Source organism: Danio rerio, chromosome 7, assembly GCF_052040795.2.
Source record: "Danio rerio strain M-AB ecotype USA chromosome 7, GRCz13ab, whole genome shotgun sequence".
NCBI lineage: Eukaryota > Metazoa > Chordata > Actinopteri > Cypriniformes > Danionidae > Danio > Danio rerio.
This window is the reverse complement of record NC_141027.1, coordinates 78653890-78678175: the sequence shown is the minus strand read 5'-3', so window position 1 is coordinate 78678175 and position 24286 is coordinate 78653890. Positions and strand designations below refer to the sequence as shown.

General features: G+C 38.4%; 1 protein-coding gene across 16 annotated transcripts in view; it reads left to right on the top strand.

The window, feature by feature from the left end:
- The window catches only part of sipa1 (signal-induced proliferation-associated 1), a 102570-nt gene that overhangs the window by 8333 nt on the left and 69951 nt on the right, over window positions 1–24286 (top strand). For 7 of the 16 annotated variants that reach the window (XR_015496558.1, XR_015496556.1, XR_015496560.1 and 4 more), the window contains exon 1: window positions 21405–21656. The exons of the other annotated variants lie outside the window; for them this stretch is intronic. The gene's annotated coding sequence lies outside the window, so the exon portion shown is untranslated. Of the gene's footprint in view, window positions 1–21404; window positions 21657–24286 lie in introns of those variants that run through there. 16 annotated transcript variants of the gene reach the window in all.

The window sequence follows — 24286 nt, the reverse complement described above, 5'->3', positions numbered from 1 at the left end:
TGTATACTCCATCAGCTGTTTTCGTTTCTGTCAGCTTTGTGTTTTTGATTGTTTGGCGCCATCTTGTGTCTGAATAATGCGCAGGTTAGTGTATACTCCATCAGCTGTTTTCGTTTCTGTCAGCTTTGTGTTTTTGATTGTTTGGCGCCATCTTGTGTCTGAATAATGTGCAGGTTAGTGTATACTCCATCAGTTTGGCGCCATCTAGTGTCTGAATAATGTGCAGGTTAGTGTATACTCCATCAGCTGTTTTTGTTTTAGAGCTTTGTGTTTTTGACTGTTTGTCTCCATCTTATGTCTGAATAATGTGCAGGTTAGTGTATACTCCATCAGCTTTTTTCGTTTCTGTCAGCTTTGTGTTTTTGACTGTTTGTCTCCATCTTATGTCTGAATAATGTGCAGGTTAGTGTATACTCCATCAGTTTGGCGCCATCTAGTGTCTGAATAATGTGCAGGTTAGTGTATACTCCATCAGTTTGGCGCCATCTAGTGTCTGAATAATGTGCAGGTTAGTGTATACTCCATCAGCTGATTTTGTTTTAGAGCTTTGTGTTTTTGATTGTTTGGCGCCATCTTGTGTCTGAATAATGTGCAGGTTAGTGTATACTCCATCAGCTGTTTTCGTTTCTGTCAGCTTTGTGTTTTTGACTGTTTAGGGCCATCTTGTGTCTGAATAATGTGCAGGTTAGTGTATACTCCATCAGCTGATTTCGTTTCTGTCAGCTTTGTGTTTTTGACTGTTTAGGGCCATCTTGTGCTTGAATAATGTGCAGGTTAGTGTATACTCCATCAGCTGTTTTTTGTTTCTCTCAGCTTTGTGTTTTTGACTGTTTGGCGCCATCTTGTGCTTGAATAAAGCGCAGGTTAGTGTATACTCCATCAGCTGTTTTTTGTTTCTCTCATCTTTGTGTTTTTGACTGTTTGGCGCCATCTTGTGTCTGAATAATGCGCAGGTTAGTGTATACTCCATCAGCTGTTTTTGTTTCTGTCAGCTTTGCGTTCAATAAAAGAACTGTGTCTCAAAGAGATGTTTTATGTCTATTTGTTATGTTTTGTGGCAGGTAGCCATGTAATAAGTGAGATAAAGTGCATCAAGTACGGTTTTACAGCAGAATAAAGCCCTTCAGTCTTATACAACAGTGCTCGGCTTTGTATCCGGCTGCTAATAAACCTTTTAATTCTGTGATTTAAACACCTCCAGGATGTACTTTTTCCATAACATTTTACACAAGGAGACTGTAAACTGAAATTGGAGAAGTTAAAAAAAAGTCACTATGCTGACCATCAGATGCCCCTACTCTGTTATGAAATACATCTTTAGCTGAAGCGGTCGATGCGTTCAGCAAAAGCAGTATTTTTCCTGCGCACAGAGAGTGTTTAACAGCTTTAACAAGGCAGCAATGTCTACCAACTGAGATATCGTGTTTCTGGTCTGAGATCAATGCTCTCCTCTTGCAGTATTCGCTATATGATCATAATAAATGATTAAATGGTCAAGGATCCGTTAGAGCAGTGTGATTTTTTTATTTTTTTTTTCCCTTCTGTGGTGCGGAGAGTGAAAAACATCTTAAGTGAACGCTCTCTCACACACACAACTGTAGGCCCTCGCACACAAAGAGACGTTTGTGCACAGTTTCTGTTTAATTCTGTCTGTCCGGCTGACAATTGCGTGATTGTCTGAGTGAAGTTTGGGTCGAGATCTGATAGAAAAAGCCTTTCAGTGGTTTCAGATCATTAAATACAGACTGGTTTTGATTAGATATATGGTTGTCGGTTACTGTGAGTATATAGATGCAAATATTCTATAGTAAAATAGCAAAACAATATAGTTAGAATTATTAGCCCCCCTGTTTATTTTTCCCCCCAATTTCTGTTTAAGAAGCAGATTTCTTCAGCACAGTTCTAATCATAATAGTTTAAATAACTCATCTCTAATAACGGATTTATTTTGTCTTTGCCATGATGACAGAAATTAATATTTTACTAGATATAAGACACTTCTATGCTGCTTACAGTGACATTTAAAGACTTAACTAGGTTAATTAGATTAACTTAGTTTAAGGGTAATTAGGCAGTCTATCAAAAAAATATATAGCTTGAAAGGGGCTAATAACATTGACCTTAAAATGGTGTTTAAAAAATTAATAACAGCTTTTATTCTAGACAAAATAAAACAAATAAGATTTTCTCCACAAGAAAAAATATGATCAGACATACTGTGAACATTTCCTTGTTCTGTTAAACATCATTTAGGAAATATTTAAAAAGAAAAAAAATCAAAGGGGGGCTAATAATTCTGACCTCAACTGCACTGAAAAAAGCGTTGCATGCAGAACTGTTGCAAACAGTTGTTTAAATTCAGCCCAAATAAATTGTTTACAACCACTTAACGTATAAAAAAATTGAGTAAATCCAAGGGATCATCTTTGAATATTTTTTTTCGGTGTGTATGTGTTAAACCGAGCTCTGGGCTGAGCCTCATTAATATTAATTACAGTCAAGCCAATGAGTGCTCTAAGAAGGTCATATGTAGCACCGTCTGCATGGCATTATTAATATTCATAAGCTAAGCATTTGTAAATTCACTCCTGGCATTCCTAGTATGACCTACATTTTCAGCAGGTACAGTTGAAGATTATTGCTGTGAAATGTATTTATTTTTTTAAATATTTCCCAAGTGAACAGAGACGAGATTACGGTTACGAGATGATGGTTTTCAACACAGTTTTAATTTCTAATAACTAATTTGTTTTTTGTCTTTGCATTGATGACCGTATTTAATATTTTACTAGTTATTTTGCATAGTATTCAGCTTAAAGTGACGTTTAAAGGCTTAACTAGGGTAATTAGGCAAGTCATTGGACAGCAGTGGTTTGTTCTGTAGCCCAAAAAAATCCTTAATGGTGCTAATAATATTGACTTTAGCCGTGTTTACAGTGTTTTATTTTAAATTCCAGCCAAACTAAACGAATTAATAGGACAAATATAAACGGAAATACTGTAAAAAATGTATTTTCTCTCTGTTAAACACACTTATAAATGTATAGTCTATATATACACTCTAAAAATAATTCTGGGTTGTTGTACAATATACAGACAAACCCAATGCTGAGTTAATTTTTTCTATTAAATTTAAAGGGGACCTATTATGCAAAAATGTAAACACAGTTGTGTGGCAACAGTGCTAAATGTACAATGCTAAAAAATTGTATTAATGTTATTATTTATAATCACACTTGATAAAAACAGTCTGCAGAGACACTTTGATTGACATTCTCCCTTTGTACGTGTCATCAGAGGGGAAAAGCCCCGCCCACTTGTGACCATCTCTCCCTCATTAGCATAGAACATTAGTCTTGTTTTTGAATCTGCCACTATGCTGACAAACAGGCATATGTAGCTCCGCCCGTTTCTGCAAGAGCACAATCTCATTTGCATTTAAAGCGACAGTCACCAAAACGCCACAATTAGGTTCAAAGCCTAAAAAGGTCAGTTTTAAGCAGTTATAAACATTATCTGAGCTGGAAATTCACATTATTTTACATCGTATAGAAAGGGGCATAATAGGTACCCTAGAAATGACCATTTTTAACACAGCACTTGGTTTCGTCCATATATGATGTAACTGTCACGATCAGCAGCGACCTCTAACCACCAGAGGTCACTCATACAAACTACAAATCTGCCAGCTTTTGGACTACAACGTCATACATGCTCTTCGTCCACACACACCTTCTACCTATTTAGACTGATTACACTCGCACTACCTGAGCATTGTCAAAGACTGATTACACACACTATTTAAGCAGCACACACACTCATTCACATTGCCGAATCTGCCACAGTGACATTACAACGTGTTTTCTTAGCCCTGTTTTCCCGTGTATTTATGTTGCCTTGTTTATTTAGTTATGCCTGTCTGCCGCCTGCCTTTCGACCTCTCGCTTGTTAAATTGACTACGATTCTGGACTGCCACTATTCATCTGTTTGCACCTGTATTGACTTTTGCTTGCCTGGGGTCCGTTCTTCGTAACTCGCTTAAATGATCTGAGATGATTTGGCAGATCCTGGATCTTTTAATCTTGATAACTGATCTCTCGCTAATTTGGTTCTTCAAACAAGTTCGCGAATCAGATTAGAATGTCTGGATGAACTGATCTGAGATCGCTGCGTGTGTTATGAAGGACAGATCTATCAATCCTCGAAATCATGATCAGCAATGCAACGATTGGCTGACGGCACAGCAGCGTAATGACATCATCTGATTAATATTCAATTATCCATGTGAGCAAAATTACATCATATTAGCAGTAAACGGTTTGTTAAATATGACAATCAAGAACTTTCCACATTTGTTGTGAGCTGCAGGCTTTACACTTTCATTTGTCAAGACAAGAGTATTCATCATGTATTTCAATGCAAATCAATGTATTTAGTTCCACATTTAGAGAAGATTTTCTTTATTATAGTAGCCATTTTTTAATCGTTGTAAAGAATAACTGGTTGTTTACAAAAGCATTTTGATATTGGTAAAGGCGTCTGCAACTTTTGTGAAGCATCAAATCACCGGCATATTAACAAAACATGTTTATGACTGCATAAATGTATTATTGCTTTAAAAAAGTCACATATTGTGCATTTCTATTATACACAATTTGTACTTGTAATTTGTTCATATCAATAAGTTTTGTCTTTGTACTTTCATTTCGAGAGTGCAGATTGCATACGTTTTATTAATATGTATAACTTTATTTATTTTATTAATGACTATAACTTTATATATATATAGTTAAAAAATATGTACCATTTCCCTAACTTTATATAACTACTACTGTAAGAAAATATCAGAATTCGGAACATACTTTCTGTATTATCTTTGCTTGAACTGAGCCGATCTAATCCTGTTTATATGAATTGAACCTGCTCCCGATCAGGTTTGACCTGGCAGAACTGTTGCTATGACAACAACTCTCGGATCAGCTTTGAAGAACAAAACGATCCTGGATCTTGTCAAATCGTCAATATCCAAATCCAGTTTACTGAGTAATCCACGTACGAAGAACGGACCCCTGAGCACTGATTAAACCTGCATTTGGATCCAAACCTCAGTTGTCTGTGTCACTCCCCGGGGTTACAGTAACACTGGAACGAACATTTGCAACAAGCGAGCATTTTTTAGAGTGTAATTTCTCATTTTGTCCTCGTAAAACATTATTTACTCAATCTACATGGTAAAAAGGGCTGTAGAAAAAAATGAATTTGATTACATGACATGAGAAAATTAGATAAGATGAAGAAAAACAAACACATTTATTTAGAGTGTAGTTTGTCTTTCTTTTCATTTTCATTCCTGTTTTGACACAAAATTAGTCAGTTTTTAACTATTTGTTGTCTTTTATTTCTTATACTATTTTACGTTTTATTTATTTTTGTTTATGTAAAGCACTTAGAATTAAATCTGTGTATGAAATATGCTATAAACAGCGGGGAAAATACGTTTTGAACACGTCACCAGAAATCACATTTGTAAAGTCGCCGTTGTCTCGAAATTTTCACCGGATGTTGATAGCAACCAAAGAAATCCAAATACGCAAATCTAATTAGTTTATAAATGAAGTTCTGATGTGTAATAAAATGAAATGACACAAGGAAAAAGTATTTAACACATGAAGACAGGTAGGTGTTGTTCGGCAGGGAAAGCCCAGACAGCAGCTGAAATCTCTCAGTGGTTCTTCAGCAAGCCTCTGCCCTTCCTCAGTGTAAATGAAGATCAGCTGCTTCAGTCCAACATCTACATTAGCAGGAGGATGAAGATGAAGCCAGGGTGGACATTTCAGCAGGACAATGATCCAAAACACAGCCAAGGAGACTGTCAGATGCTTTCAGAGAAAGAAAATCAAGCTGTAGAATGGCCCAGCCAATCCCCTGATCCGAATCCAATTGAGAATACAGAATAAAGCTCAAATTTGCTAGATGAGACCCACAGAAGCATCAAGATTTAGACACTCTGTTGAAGTCTGTGAGAAACTCACACCTGAGCAGTGCATGAGGCTTCATTCTCCATATGAGAGGCGTCTTTAACCTGCCATCATTAAAAAAAGCCTTCTCCTTCTGTCATTTCACTGTTATTGAACATAATTTTAGATTTGTTTTGTTGTATTTTATGTTTTGTTTGGCTCTTGACCACAATCTGCTTCAATTCCATGTCAACAGTTCCTTTAGAAGTATTATTCAGCATACAGGAAAAAACATGTCGTGTTCAATACTCATTTTCCCTCTGTAAATAAACCTGCCTTGCCTTTGTCCTTATACAATGTCTTTTACTCAATCTGGTAAAAAGTCCTATAGATATAAAGACAACTTGACTATATACATTATGTTGGTGAAATATAGTGGGAATGGATGAGAACATGTGAACTGAAAGAGGGAGGCAGGCGCAGGTGCAGAGGCATCAAAATGCACAGAGTGGACAGTGTAACACCAGCATAATGAATGTAGTGATGAAGGGAAGCTTCTCACTGTCTGTCCTTGTGTGAATGTGTGTCTCTTTCTGTCTTTCACTGCATCAGATGCTCTTCCTGCTCACTTGGGCGAAAAAAGCCCCGCGCCTGCAGAGATCAACACATACATGCATGCATACATACATACAAATGAAGGCGCACTACTTCTGTTTTCATACAATGCAGATTAGTCAGCCTGATCTCACGAGGAAGCATAACTATTTTTTGTCTTGCCAGTTTAGGGGCTAATTCGCAATTAGATTTCAGTCGTTTGAAAATGTAAAATTTTTTTAAAAGGGGGCGTGGCAACACCAAACCCTGCCCCTAAATCCAACCGTCATTGGTGGACGAGAAAATTATACTGAATTATGCAAATGAGATTGCAGAAAAAGTTACGAATTGTCGTGAGATCATGTTGGATTAACTATAATAGATTTTAAGTCTGACTTAACTTTTTTGGGGGTTAACTTTTATTTATTGTTTGGATTATTTTAAATATTTCGTTTAAAATTAAACTGTAATTTTAATTCATAAATAAATATTTAATTTTAGAGTGGCACGGTGGAGCAATGGGAAGCACATTCGCCTCACAGCAGGAAGGTGGCTGGTATGAGCCCCGGCTGGGTCAGTTGGCATTTCTGTGTGGAGTTTGCATGTTCTCCTCGTGTTGGCGTGGGTTTCCTCTGGGTGCTCCGGTTCCCCCACAGTCCAAACACATGCGCTATGGGTGAATTGAATAACTAAATTGGCCGTAGTGTATGTGTGTGTGTGTGCAGGAGTGTATGGGTGTTTCCCAGTGATGGAAAGGCATCCGCTGCATAAAACAAATGCTAGATAAGTTGGCGGTTCATTACGCTGTGGCGACCCCTGATTAATAAAAGGACTAAGCCGAAAAGAAAACGAATGAATGAATAAATGATAAACAGATAAGCAGAGATCAGTCAAAACAGACTCATCCAACTGACCAATCAGAGCAGAGCTAGCTTATTCAAGGGGGAGGGGCTTACAGAATTTAAAGGAATAGTTCACACACAAAATGAACATTTACTCGCGATTTACTCTCCCTCAGTTGGTTTCAAACCTTTATGAGTTTCTTTATTCTGTCGAACACAAAAGAAGATATTTTGAAGAATGCTGAAAGCCTGTAGCCATTGACATCCATAGTAGGAAAAACAAGTTTTAAAACAAGTAAAAAGCGAGCAAATGATGACAGAATTGTCCGTTTTGAGTGAACTATCAAATTAAGCACTAAATTAATTTCAATTTGCCATAAAAAAATTACAAAGATTTCTGATTTTAGATGCATTTAAACCTGAGACTCCAGCCTAATAGCAGGATGCAGACCGGGAGCAGTTGCAATCTGAGCAGCATGCAATGCTTTTTAATGCCCACCCCTATAACTCAACCCCTCACAGTCAATAGCTCCATTAGGTGCATTGTCTGACATTGCATCTCTGATATATGCAGTCTCAGCTTGCATCATCAAGCCTGCATGCATCCAGATACTAATGCAATATTTGGACTCTTTAAAAATGCTACATGTCCTGCTCTTTAACGACAGTCTTTCACAGAAAAATGAAGTCATGTTAAAAATAAGCTGCAGTGCACTTCCTATTTTTCACAAGGTCACACATGCAAAAAAAAAAAAAAAGAAGGCTGACAGAGGAAGTCACCTGAACTCAACATAAAAAAAACAAGCAAGTAGTAGTGGAAGACGGAATAAAACACTCTCATCAACTTCATGTCTTTGTGTTGTTTTCTGTCATGCAAGTTCCTCTTCCTCTTTATTTAAAATCTCACAAAACCACCTGCAGTTTCCAGTGCCGATTAGAAAGCACTCAAAGTCCTCATTTTTCACGCCGTGAACTTCTCTAACAAGAGAGCTCTGATGTGTCCTATCTTTGGGTACATTTTCTCACATGCAGACATGCAACGTTGGCAAGACAGCATCATTTTATCATACAAGAACCAAACTGTAAACTTCCTGCTTGAGGTTTTGCTCTCGTTCTCAATTTTGCATTGAAGGTCGAGCAAAAATCGTTGACTTTTTTTTGGCATATCCTGAAAGTGATCTGATGGTTCGCTCATGAATAACTAAACGTCTCTGTCAGCCTCTTTGTCCTTTTTAAGATGATGCTTATTTGCTACATTTTCTTGTGGACAATTTTTGTCTGCTCTCTGCTATTTTTATCTAGCAACTGTTTTTCTGTGACACTGAACATATAATAGCATTTATTTTTTATTTAGTGTTCAGTGTCGGATGCTAAAAATACAGCGTAGCCTCCAGCGCTGAGGTGACCTTGCATAAGTGCTGTGTTTGGGGAGCTACGGTGCTGCCAGATTTCACTTGGGTTTTTCTCTGAATGCCAAAACAGGCTCATTTGAAATGCTTGCTTCAGCCTACATTTTACTACATTAAACTACAAAAACAATACTTAAACATACATTGAGTGCAGTTTCTATGTTAAATGAACACTAGGGGGCAGTATGACACAGACTTTTGTTCCTTTTCACACTAATGACATTTACAGGGACATATTATTGATGAATAAAGGATTATTTTCATACAGATCTTTACGCAACACACAAATAAACACCACAAAACAACTTTATGTTGTCTATCATTTGTAATTAATATGTTTGTTTCAGCTGTCTATTGCAATATGGGCATTTTTCTGGCATGGTCAGTTTGCTCAGGAGCTCACCTTGTATGATGTTGTGTTTGTGCTGCCGAGCGCTTGAGTTCCAAGTGCAGTGGACTTTCATAAAACCGATAAAGCAATGTAAAATCAAGTTTAAACTGTGTTTGCAGTGCACTTCTATAACGTCTGCTTCTGAAGTTTATTGGTTGGATTTAGGGAAGCTAGCTGATCTGTATAAAAGTGTCAAATTCTATTGGACGTGTACAAGAAGGACGTTTATCTAAAACAAAGCACACCCTAAGTAATGCATTTTAGATTTGCAAAAATGTACGCAGTGGATTTATTGTCTAAAACGAGCAACAAAACATACTCAAACACGTGTTTGACTGCCTGTTTCTGTTAAATGAACTCTAGGGGGCAGTATGATGACAACAATTTTTGTTCTTCAAACTAATGATGTTTACAGGGACATATTATTGACAAAGAAAGGATTATTTTCATGCAGTTCTTCACACAACACCAAACAAACACCATGAAACAACTTAATGCTGTCTGTGATTTGTAATTAATATGCTTGCGTCGCCTATCTATCTCAAGATGAACAACTTTTCTGGCACGGTCAGTTTGCTCAGGAGCTCACCTTGTATGTGTTGAGCTTATGCTGCAGGGCGCTTGGGTTTGAAGTGAAGCAGGCTTTCATAAAACAGATAAAGCTATGTAAAATCGAAAGTTAAACTATGTGTTTGCAGTGTACTTTTCTCTCATGTCTGCTTCTGAAGTCTATTGGTTGGGTTAAGGGAAGCTAGCTGATCTGTAAAACAAGTGCCAAATTCTCCTGGAAGTGTACATGACGGATGTGTACCTAAAACAAAACACACCTTTAGTAATTCATTTTAGCAAAATGGTACACAGCAGATTTATTGTCTAAAACGAGCAACAAAACATACTCAAACACATGTTTGACTGCATGTTTCTGTAAAATGAACACTAGGGGGCAGTATGATGACAACAATTTTTGTTTTGTTTTTCAGACTAATGACGTTTACAGGGACATATTATTAACGAAGAAAGGATTATTTTCATGCAGTTCTTCACACAACACCAAACGAACGCCACAAAACAACTTAATGTTATCTACAACTTTTCTGGCATGGTCAGTTTGCTCAGGAGCTCACCCTGTATGTGTTGAGCTTATGCCGCAGGGCGCTTGGGTTTGAAGTGAAGCAGGCTTTCATAAAACAGATAAAGCAATGTAAAATCAAAGTTAAACTATGTGTTTGCAGTGTCCTTTTCTATTGCGTCTGCTTCTGAAGCCTATTGGTTGGCGTTTCTGAAACCTACATAATGAATTTCCGTGTGGAGTTAGCATGTTCTCTCTGTGTTGCCGTGGGTTTCCTCCGGATGCTCCAGTTTCCCCCACAAGTCCAAACACATGCGCTATAGGGGAATTAAATAAGCTAAATTGTTAGTATGTGTCATGGTGTGTATGGATGTTTCCCAGAGATGGGTTGCAGCTGGAAAAGCATCCACTGCAAAAAACATATGCTGGATAAATTGGTGGTTCATTCCACTGTGGCGACCCCGAATTAGTAAAAGGAATACACCGAATAGAAAATGAATGAATGAAATTTCAAGTTGTGCTCTCAGGGTTGACCTCGGTTAATAAATGATTTATAACCCTGATACTCATTCTTGTTTTCATAAAAGCAAACTTGCATGCTCAGCCATAAAAGGTTAAATAGTGCAGAGTACAGTAATGTCTGAAACTCGTCTCTTTCAATATCGCTGTTAAGTGCTGAAGTGGAATCATCATCCATCAATAGTCGCCGCCTGGAATTATAGATTTTATTTTACTCGCTGCTAAACATATCAGCTGTTTATAAACATCGATATGTGCTGAATAATTCACGACATCTCCATTATGATATCAACTTGCAGTGACAGACTGACGTGAAGTTATTATTCTGGAGGAAACAGCACTCCTGGATTGAGAAAGAGAATAGTACATGTATGGGGCGGCACGGTGGCTTAGTGGTTAGGACTGTGGCCTCACAGCAAGAAGGTTGCTAGTTTGAGTCCCGGCTGGGTCAGTTGGCATATCTGTGCAGAGTTTGCATGATATCCCCGTGTTGGCGTGGGTTTCCTCCAGGTGCTCCGGTTTCCCCCACAGTCCAAACACATGCGCTATAGGAGAATTGATTAACTAAATTGGCCGTTGTGTATAAGTGTGTGTGAATGAGTGTGTATGGGTGTTTCCCAGCACTGGGTTGCAGCTGGAAGAGCATCCACTGTGGAAAACATATGCTGGAATAGTTGGGGGTTCATTCTGCTGTGGTGACCCCTGATGAATAAAGGGATTAAGCTGAAGGAAAATGAACGAGTGTTAATAGATGAGGGAATACTGTAAATAATAATGGTAGTTAAGCTTAGTCAGTCCACTAACTAGTGTTTGCGGCTGAAATCTGAAGTGTGAAGTGAAGTGTAAAGCCTTTTGTAATTGATTAACACATGTTAATATAAAAAAACCTCAAACACAAACACAATGCTGAATTAGGGTCTTAAAAAATGTACGGTTGGTCAGTTTTTCAGCTTCAGATTCATTCTGCAAAGCACATTTTTATTAACATTATTGTTCATGCATACATCTTATAATAATATAAATTTATCTGAATTTCATTATTTTTATTCATTCATTCATTTTCTTTTAATCTCTTTATTAATCAGTGGTCGCCACAGCGGAATGAACCGCCAACCTGTCCAGGATATGTTTTATACAGCGGATGCCCTTTCAGCTGCAACCCATCTCTGGGAAATACACACTTGTTTTTATTCAATGTTAATGATGAACACTAGGGATGGGCGATGTCGACCAATTTGGCATTGTAAGATGTCTAATGTGAAACATTGCAATGATGGCATCGTCGTCATGTGAAAAGTGGGAGGTCGGGGGTTAAAGGTGGTGTGTCTGAAGAGCGGTGGCGAGGGGTGAGAAGGGTGCGCTTCTTATTTGAGGCCCAGGAGGGAGATGCACGATTTACATGAGATTATCACTCGTTTGCTGGCATCCGGGAGTCTCTGTGCATTTGCAGGAGATTCCCAGAACTTCCAGGAGACTTGGGATGTCTGAATATCACGTTTGACAACTATAGTGTGACACCATCCAGCGGTAAATCCTTGATAAACTGTACGACGTGCACTGCTTAGTGGAGCTCAGACGAGCGCATGACAGTGTGTGTGTGGTCACGTGATGTGCGTTTTCAGCGGACGAAGGGCTGTTCAGACATGCTAGGTAAGTGCTAGCTGGATCATTTTCGTTCTAAAATGCCATTTTAACACTAATGCCGAGTTCAGACTGCAGGACTTTCAAAGTAGTCGTGTCTCAGCTGTTTTCACACTGCATGACTATCTGGGCTGGCGTTTCGTCGCTGCTTTGTTTAGACTGCAAGATGGATCGGCGACAGGGACTTTCACATTGCATGACTTTACTATAGGGAGAATCGCCGACAACTTCGTCCAAACTACGTCTCACAGCCAAAAACATGTCGTATATCTTTTGTTATTGACTACATAATGAGAAAGAAGCCTTTAATGGGGTAGAACATGTACATGTTTGCTCACCTGGGTTTAAAGGGAATTAGCCATTTCTCCTCAACGTTGATAATAAACTCATTTCTTTCTGTATGAAACGTCAAACAGACACGGTTGCTCCTGAGTCCTGTCAAACCTCCACTAGTTTTTCCTTCATTTCCTGGGTCCAAATAAACCGAAAAAGAGCGCTTTTAACTTCTCCCCCAGCCTCCCGCTGGCCTGCAGCAGGTATACACACACGCACACACAAGTGAATGCTGCTCTCTCATTGGCTGTAGGCGATCGCTGATGTTATTTTCAGTCAAAACTCAATTCACACGGCATGATTTGAATCGACCACAGCTCCAGATATTCAGCACGCCAAATATCTCGCAGGCATCAGCGACTCATTGGTGATTCTCTCAGATCGTGTCTTTGATCGTTCATACTGTGTGATTGTCACTCACGTGCACGAGCAGCGATTTGCCTGTGATTTCAGGCATTTGTCTGCGATTTCTCAAAACCTGTCTGCGAGCCAAAATCAGGGCTAAAATCACGCAGTCTGAACTAGACATAAGACGTATTAGTGTAAACGGGGCCTGAGTGTGTATTTTTTGCGAGCGGGTATGCAACGGGGGCAGGGCGGAAGATCGGCGATGCCGGCTCAGCATCATGTTGTCTATTGGCCATCGGCGATGGATGATGGCATCGTCTATCGGCTCAACCCTAATGAATAATTAAAGGGGATCTATTAAGCCCTTTTTTAAAAGATGTCAAATAAGTCTCCGATGTCCTTAGAGTGTGTGTGTGAAGTTTCAGCTCAAAATACCACACAGATAATGTTTATAACTCTCTGAAACGGACCCTTTTAGGCTTTAATCCTAATTGTGGAGTTTTGGTGACTGTCGCTTTAAATGCAAATGAGATTGTGCTCTTTTCAGAAATGGGCGGAGCTACAAATGCCTGTCAGCACTGTGGCATATTCAAAAACAAGACTAACATCATATGCTAATGAGGGAGAGATGGTCACTAGTGGGCGGGGCTTTCCCTCTGATGACACGTACAAAGGGAGAATGTCAATCAAAGTGTTTTTGCAGACTGATTTCATCAAGTCTGAGGATAATTAAATAAATACATGTTTATCATTAGAAGCTGGATATACTCACATGCTGACACACAACTGTGTTTAAACCCCTTATAAGAGTGATTTCTGCATAATAGGACACTTTCAATGTTGCAAAGATGTGAAGGAAACAAAGTGTTGAGAAATACGTCGGTTTCTTTCACCTTGCTCTACTAGGCCACACAGGATGATGGCATGACAGTTTCATCCTCTTTGCATATATAAAGGTCAACCAGCGTGTCACATCACTTCCTGTTAAACAGGAAGCAGAACCTAAAATAAGGGTGAATGTCCGCGTCAGGCTAGAAACATAGGATGCAGCCCCTCTGAATCAAATCCTCACTACTCTGTGCTTTGTTTGTGCTCAAAAGTCAAAGTATTTTAGATTTATTTGATAAGCAACACGGTGGCTCAGTGGTTAGCACTGTTGCCTCACAGCAAGAAAGTCGTTGGTTTGAGTACTGGCTGGACCATTTGGCATTTCTGTGTGGAGTTTGCATGTTCTCCCTGTGTTGGTGTGGGTTTCCTCCGGGTGCTCCGGTTTCCCCCACATGTCCAAACACATGCGCTGTAGGGGAATTGATGAACTAAATTGCCCATTGTGCATGAGTGTGTGTGTGTGTGCATGAGTGTGTGTGTGTGTGTGTGTGTGTGTGTGTGTGTGTGTGTGTGTGTGTGTGTGTGTGTGAGAATGAGTGTGTATGGGTGTTTCCCAGTACTGGGTTGCAGCTGGAAGGGCATCCGTTGTGTGAAACAAATGCTGGAATAGTTGGTGGTTCATTCCACTGTGGCGACCTCAAGCCAAAGGAATATTAATGAATTATTTATTTAATAGAAATAAAACATCGGTCAGTCTATTGTCATTAGTTTTTCAGAAATATTATTTGAGTAAACAAATATTTGAGTGTCAAACACCAAAAAAAATGTATTTAGATGGTAATTTTAGGTAAGTACTTGGGTAATTTAATGTCTTCAATAGTAAACTGCATTAGCAAATATTAGCAGCATGACACTTTTGCCTAAATATTTCAGAAAAAAACGCTATTTTTTTAAACATTTGCATATTTTAAAATATATATTTTAGAGAAAAATATTTATGACATTATATATATTTTTTCCAGATATATTTTAAATTAATTATTTATTAAAAATGATTTGCCCTGCTGTGAAGTTGTTTTCCCAAACAATGTTTAACAGATTCAGGAATTTTTCACAGTATTTGCTAGAGTATTTTTTTTTTTCTGGAGAAAGCCTTATTTGTTTTATTTCAGCTAAAATTAAGGCAGTTTTTAATTGTCCTAAAACCATTTTAAGGTCAATATTATTAGCCCCTTTAAGCAATATTTGTTCTGAATAGTCTACAAACAAATCACAGTTATACAATGACTTGCCTAATTATCCTAACTTTACCCTAATTAACCTAGTTAAGCCTTTAAATGTCTCTTTAAGCTGTATAGAAGTGTCTTGAAGAATATCTAGTCTAATATTATTTACTGTCATCATGACAAAGAGAAAATAAATCAGTTATTAGAGATGAGTTATTAAAACTATTATGTGCAGAAATGTGTTAAAAAAACTGCTCTCCTATTAACAGAAATTGTATGTGTATATATATATATATATATATATATATATAAATTATAAAATATATCTTATATATTATATTATATTTATATCAGAATTATAAAAACTGAAGAGGTGTAGAATCACCCAAAATCATCATTTTTTATTATATAGTATTGATATATTAGTATTTACTTGTAAATTTGACTATTATAATTTGACTTGTAATTATAACTCTAAATAAAATCTGTTTTGATTTATTGTGACATGTTTCTTTCTGATATTACATGTTCTGTGCACACTGCCACTATAAATAAAAGTTATTTTTTGAAGGATTTGACATGTGGCCCTTCACTTGGTTTGCGAAACTTGATGTGGCCCTCGGGTCTAAAAGGTTTGCCCACCACTGGCATAATAAGAAAACTGCCATTCATCAAGTTGTGTCAAAACAAAACATCAAGTGCATTTGTAACCTACGGAAACAAACATTACAATTCTGTGGAAACATTCAGGACTCCATTATTATAAGTCTGACAAACACAAAACAGCACTTAGAAGCTTTAACACAACCTTTATTTGTGAATGCATTTTCAATAAGTGTAGTGTCAGAATTGTCCAAATGTGCAAATGGACCTGAGGCCAGTTATTAAATTATAGGTAAGAAATAAAGCGGAAGGATTTCAACCGGCTGAGCTGATTTGTGAAATAATGTAATGTAATGTAATCGCATGCGTTCAACTCCAACCTCAGAAACCTCTAAATGAGACAATCTGAAAAACACAAAACAACATTTACTGGGGATTTATTGACTGAGCGAATGCAAATAACAACAGAAGGTCCATTCGCTGAGTTAAAGCAGCAGTTTAGTGTGCTTTTGTCCCCACACTAACAAATTAGTATCCGGCCATTGCTTTTTATTTTAATCGCCTGCATTATTCATACAGTCAAGCCTGAACGCTTTTGTTGAAATGTAAATAAAAGCTGAGAAATATATCTTTTCCATGATGATGCCTCTTGTGCATCGTCTTATTATCTTTTGGGAGAAGCACGAGTCATTTCCAGTCAATCAAAAAACTTGCTGGTTGAATAAAAGTCATTTTAGGCTAGAATTAGCCTGAGGTATGAATAACTTCGGGCTTGACTGTATGTACGATAAAAGCATATATATATATAGTATCATCACTTATCAATCATCATAAAATATCAATATCAATAATAATAAAATAATCCCTCATAAAATATAATAATAATAATAATAATAATAATAATAATTTAATATTTTTTACAGTGGAGAAAATAAAAAATATTGTCTGATAGAAAAAATCTCATATTAACACATTAATAATAATTGTTAAAGTTCACTATTCAGTCAAATTCACAATAATCTTACATGCATTGCTTTTAGAATATACAGATCAATCATAAAAACTTGATGAAACCACAAATCTTGGATAAAAGAACAAAGCTGGAAGGGCATCCGCTGTGTGAAACATATGCTGGAAAAGTTATCGGTTCATTCCATCGTGGCGACCCCAGATTAATAAAGGGTCGGAGCTGAAGGAAAATGAAAGAATGATTGTTGTTAAAGGAAAGATCAAAGTCCCACAATGCATTTCAAAAGCATAAATATGAATCCCAAAACACAAATATTTTTACAGTGTGTGTGTGTGTGTGTGTGTGTGTGTGTGTGTGTGTGTGTGTGTGTGTATACAGTATTAGCCCCTCTTTGATTGTTTTTTTAATTAATTTTTTTATTTATTTCCCAAATGATGTTTAACAGAGCAAAGAAATGTTCACAGTAGGTCTGATAATATTTATTCCTCTGGAGAAAGTCTTAATTGTTTTATTTTGGCTAGAATAAAAGCAGATTTTTATTTTTTAAACACCATTTTAAGGTCAATATTATTAGCCCCTTTAAGCTATATATTTTTTCACAGTCTACAGAACAAACCACTGTTATACAATAACTTGCCTAATTACCCTAACCTGCCTAGTTACCCTAATTAACCTAGTTAAGCCTTTAAATGTCACTTTAAGCTGTATAGAAGTGTCTTGAAGAATATCTAGTCTAATATTATTTACTGTCATCATGGCAAAGATAAAATAAATCAGTTATTAGAGATGAGTTATTAACACTATTATGATTAGAAATGTGCTGAAGAAATCTGCTTTCTGTTAAACAGTAATTGTGGAAAAAATAAACAGGGGAGCTATTAATTCAGGGGTTAATAATTCAGACTTTAACTGGATATAGTTACAATTACATCTATTTTCCACAACTAATTAATCATGCATGATCTCACAACATTAAAAAAAAAACACACATTAACAAGTGAACCAGAAAGTCAGAAGGTACAGAAGATAATCATATTGACACTATGAATTATTCAGGAGATTCAGAAATGCAGCATCAGTTATTTATGCATTGTAAACATAAATGACAAAAAGAAGCATAAAACAATCTCCAGTACAGAGAGAGTTCAAAATATCCCTCAACCAGAAACAGAATGCAGAGCACCAGCAGCATCGCATGCAGAAAACACGAGTAGTTTTAATGTAATTAATGGGTTTTGCTTTGCATATGATGAAGACTAGGCGGCACGGTGGCTCAGTGGTTAGCACTGTCACCTCACAACTAGAAGGTCGCTGGGTTAAGTCTCGGCCGGGTCAGTTGGCATTTCTGTGTGGAGTTTGCATGTTCTCCCTGTGTTGGCATGGGTTTCCTCCGGGTGCTCCGGTTTCCCACACAGTCCAAACACATGCGCTATAGGGGAATTGATTAACTAAAATGGACGTAGTGTATGATTGTGTGTGCGTGAATGTGAAAGTGTATGGGTGTTTCCCAGTACTGGGTTGCATAGACTGAGTAAAACACATGCTGAAATTGCCGGTTCATTCTACTGTGGCAACCTGTAACGTCCACTACTATGTGTATATACCACATTATGTATGTGTGTTGCCCTTTAAGAGCTGCACCCCAACACATGCAATGTGTGAGGAGAGAACAAAAGGAGTGTGTGCGCTGCTCTTCCCCTCTAATTGCTATACTTTTACATATTGTTTACTTTTATTTAATGTTTTGAATTGTAATTCTTGTAATGCTGAAGAAGGCTAACTATAAATGTTTGAGTCTGAAATGATATTTTCCTCTTGAAGCTCTTTTTTCCACTGGAATCTAAGCTGAAGGAAAATGAATGAATGAAAAAGTATGGCTTTTTAAAATGCATTCACACAGATAGACAGATAGATAGATAGATAGATAGATAGATAGATAGATAGATAGATAGATAGATAGATAGATAGATAGATAGATAGATAGATAGATAGATAGATAGATAGATAGATAGATGGTATATGGATGGATGGATGGATGGATGGATGGAGGGAAGGATGGATGGAAGGATGGATGGATGGATGGAAAGATGGATGGATGGAAGGATAGATGGATGGATGGATGGATAGATAGATAGATAGATAGATAGATAGATAGATAGATAGATAGATAGATAGATAGATAGATAGATAGATAGATAGAAAGATAGATGGGTATATGGATGGATGGATGGATGGATGGATGGATGGATGGATGGATGGATGGATGGATGGATGGATGGATGGATGGATGGAAGGATGGATGGATGGATGGAAGGAGGGATGGATGGATGGAATGATGGATGGATGGAAAGATGGATGGATGGAAGGATAGATGGATGGATGGATGGATGGATGGATGGATGGATGGATGGATGTATGGAAAGATGGATGGATGGAAGGATAGATGGATGGATGGATGGATGGATGGATGGATAGATAGATAGATAGATAGATAGATAGATAGATAGATAGATAGATAGATAGATAGATAGATAGATAGATAGATAGATAGATAGATAGATAGATAGATAGATAGATAGATAGATAGATGGGTATATGGATGGATGGGTGGATGGATGGATGGATGGATGGATGGAAGGATGGATGGATGGATAGATAGATAGATAGATAGATAGATAGATAGATAGATAGATAGATAGATAGATAGATAGATAGATAGATAGATAGATAGATAGATGGATGGATGGATGGATGGATGGATGGATGGATGGATGGATGGAAGGATGAATGGATGGATGGATAGATAGATAGATAGATAGATAGATAGATAGATAGATAGATAGATAGATAGATAGATAGATGGATGGATGGATGGATGGATGGATGGATGGATGGATGGATGGATGGATGGATGGATGGATGGATGGATAGATAGATAGATAGATAGATAGATATAGACAGACAGATGATTGGTTGGATAAAACAAATGCATTAAGAAAACATGCAAGAAATCTCCGATAATGACCACAGACAACCTGAAGTGATAAGATTTTAGCAAATAAATGCAAATCTCAATGAAGGTAAAGCTACAACTCTTCTATGAAATCTCCAGGATGGAAGTGAAACTGAAATTTAAATGTGTGGAGTGACAACGGGGTCTCGGCTGTTTGCAAAAATCAGAAAGAGGAAGCAGACACTGCGAATAACGAAACTTGTTAAGGCCAAATCCACATCCAAAAATGTGTACAGTGAGCCTGTAGCTAAGAATAACCTGTCAGTGTGTGAAATCCTAATTCAGACAGACTTGATGCCATTTTACAAGTGTCCTATCATGCATAAAATCACACTTTAAACACAGTTGTGTGTGAATATAATCAGCTTCTAATGGTCAAAATGTATTAATTGTATTTTTGATAATCAGACTTGACGAAAACAGTCTGCAGAGACACTTTGATTGACATTCTCCCTTTGTACATGTCATCAGAGCGGGAAAGCCCCACCCACTGGTGATGATCTCTCCCTCATTAGCATAAACAGCCCTGAGTGAGAAGTACCCACCTGCCGTTAGCAAAGCAATGGGCCGTAATGGCAGCTACACTAGGATCTCCATAGAAATGCAGCAAAATCTGCTCATATTTCCATCAGTTTCAAACGACAACAATTTGGATCACATATCGACTGAATAGAACAGAGATATGATCACGAACTGTAAACTGGATAGATGGATGGACGGACAGGTAGAAAGATGGATGGACGGATGGACAGGTAGAAAGATGGATAGATAGATAGATAGATAGATAGATAGATAGATAGATGGATGGATGGATGGATGGATGGATGGATGGATGGATGGATGGATGGATGGATGGATGGATGGACGGACGGACAGGTAGAAAGATGGATGGATAGATAGATAGATAGATAGATAGATAGATAGATAGATGGATGGATGGATGGATGGATGGATGGATGGATGGATGGATGGATGGATGGATGGATGGATGGACGGACGGACAGGTAGAAAGATGGATGGATAGATAGATAGATAGATAGATAGATAGATAGATAGATGGATGGATGGATGGATGGATGGATGGATGGATGGATGGATGGACAGGTAGAAAGATGGATGGACGGACGGACAGGTAGAAAGATGGATGGATAGATAGATAGATAGATAGATAGATAGATAGATAGATAGATAGATAGATAGATAGATAGATAGATAGATAGACAGACGGACGGACGGACGGACGGACGGACGGACGGACGGACGGACGGACGGACGGACGGACGGACGGACGGATAGATGGATGGATGGATGGATGGATGGATGGATGGATGGATGGATGGATGGACGAACAGACAGACTGGTAGATGGATAGATAGATAAATAGATAGATAGATAGATAGATAGATAGATAGATAGATAGATAGATAGATAGATAGATAGATAGATAGATAGATAGATAGATAGATAGATAGATAGATAGATAGATAGATAGAAATGTCCCCACAATTCACAAAAACAACACGTGTGAATGAGAGAGAGAGAGAGAGAGAGAGAGAGAGAGAGAGAGAGAGAGAGATGAATTCGTCAAATCCTCGTCGTTCACCTTTAAAACCCATCCTCACCGCAGTGCACGCGTGCTGGAGCGGCGCGCGCACCGGACAGTCTCGCTGCACCACTGCACCTGCTCTCTGCTCTTCTCGAGGCTGCAAATCACAGGAAGCCGCTGTGCAGAGAAAACGACACATTAAACCGAGCCTGGGCTTCAGCATTAAACACCTCAATCGAGCAGAATTACGCGACGGGAAACAAGAAAGCGGAAGGCAGCTGTCAGACATCGCTTTGTGCTGTTTTTTTTACGCGACTGACACCGAGAGCACTGATGCAATGGGCACGGAAACCGAAGCGGCGTCCTGTAAGTCACAAACCATCAGCTCATTTTTTAGCTTCTTTGTTCGCTCGCTTATACTTCGTCCTGTTCCGGTTTGCACTGCTGAAATGCAATAAATAGGGCTCGTATTGCTATTTTTCTTTCACATTTCACGCGAGCATCCTTTGTTGTTGTGTTGAACGTGCATGCTTTGTTGTTTACGGATAATAATAATAAAACATGCATTCATTCAATCGTTGATTATGAAGAGCATGCATGCACACTAGCCCCTTTTAGCGATTTTTATTTATTTGCATGCAGTTTTACTTCATGGATGCTCTCGTGTGAAGGAAAAGACATCATCAGCACAAAAAAAGCGATGCGGAGAAACACAGGATTTGCTCAGGAGCTGTTCTGGGCTCAGTTGATACATATGTATACTGTATATATTGAGGGTTTAGTCCAGACGTCTGTGGATGCGAATGCTGGAGCCATGCATTGATTCAATGTGGGAACATGATCCATATAAGGCCTACTGTATGTGCTTGATACGATCATGAGGGGTTTCATGAAATAAGACGCTGTTAGCATTAGAAATGAGCACAATGGCACACTTAGTAGATTCAATATTGTGTGATTTGTTACTCTACAAAGTTTGCACAGATAATAATATTTGATTTGCAAGCAGCCCAGATGCTGAACTGTAGCCTATATATCTTTATTAACGCTCCTGAAATATTCGCTGTTTTACATCTGACCAAATGCTGACACATTTCTTCAATGGCAAGCCAAATTATCCTTAAATGTATTGCTGTAAGTAATTTTGGATTGTGTGTGTTTTATTTTGTGGTGCAATTCATTTGTAATGCAGTGTTAATTGTGATATCAAACGGCTACTGTCTGTCTATACAAAAAAATACAAATAAAAAACATTTACATATGCAAATTCTTTCGCATATAGGCTCCATTTAAGGATCACATGACTCAATATTTGCATAATTGCCATTAAATCTGTATACTGTGCCACTGTACATAGGTTTGACCTCTATTTGTAAACACAAATCAATTGAGTTAACTCAGTTGTTCTCCCAACACAAATCGGTTCAGTTAACTTAATTGTTTCTACAAATTTGAGTGGATTGAACAAAGCAATTATGTTTCGAAAAACTCAAGAATTGTGTTGATTTAGCTTATTTTAAATAAGTACATTTTTAAAAAGTGTGTAAACAGTATTATTTTAGTGCATTTGTCAGCAAGACGTTATTTATTCATTAAGAAAATAATATAAATGGTAACATACTCTTTTTATCCATTCATTCGTTTTCTTTTCAGTTTAGCCTCTTTATTAAACAGGAGTTTCCACAACGGAATGAACCGCCAACTTATCCAGCATCTGTTTTTACGCAGCAGTTGCCCTTCCAGCTGCAACCCATTTCTGGGAAACACCCATGCACTCTCATTCACACACATAACCTGCAGATAATTTAGCAACCAGAGCTCATTCTGAAAACGTAGTCCCGCGGATGTTTCTGGAGACAGCGGAATACGTCCCGGGGGGTACGTATGGCCGCGTTTATTTTTTTCAAGCGAACGCTGCGGGGCGGTGTGACGCCGTTCCTTTCGCGCTTGCCTTACCTCCTTGTGGAGGGCTTCCCCGCTGCAACCCGTTTGTCCACTCAGCTCAGCGTGTATGTCGGCAGGCTCGAGATGCGGAGAGGGGTCGACCACGGCGACTGGTTTCGAGTCCGGGGAAGAGCAGTTCCAGCAATCAGGTAAGACGAAAACAGAATCCCAAAAATTAAGTGAACGAGTTTCGTGACAGGGTGAGAACGAAATCCGAAAACGCGGTGGAATAAAAAAAAAAAAAATCAGGGCTTTTATTTTTTGGACGGCTTTTGTGAACTGTTGCTCGGGTTTAGGGAAGCGAGCGGGCGGGCGGGTCGATTGGTACAATTGGTTGGGTTCGGGGAAAGAGGAGGGCGAGTCGGCCGATTGGCCAGTCGCGCAGTCAATCATCCGGTCAGTCAGACAGCGGCCTCTCTCAGATTCGCGAAAACAAAAACTGCAGCCGTACCCGCCAGGACATATTCCGCGGTATCCAGAAACGTCCGCGGGACTACGTTTCCACAATGAGCCTGGGTTGTAATTTAGCTTACCCAATTCCCCTATTGCGCATGTGTTTGGACTGTGGTGGAAAGCGGAGCACCGGGAGGAAACCCACGCCAACATTGGGAGGACATGCAAACTCCACATAGAAATGCCAACTGACCCAGTCGAGGCTCAAACCAGCGATCTTCTTGCTTTGAGGCGATAGCGATACTCACCGCGCCACCCATATCCTTAACCCCTTCAGACCCTGCGTCCATTACAATGGACATCACATGACATCCCATGTTTTTAGGGAGAGTTAGTTAATGAATTAGTTAGGGCTTTTATTACAATGCTCCTCAATTGATTGAATGCTGCTATACCATATATATCTGCATATATGGTTTTATAATATTCTATCAATATGAATAAGAATATAAAACATTTATGTTGTTTTGTAAGGGGCAGTTTCTGCTTACAATTTCAGGGCAAGACAGAGATGAGTCACTAGCTATGTTTCCATCCACCTGTTTTAATTACAAAATGCGCATAAAAAAACAGTTGATGGAAACGCCATGATGCGCATA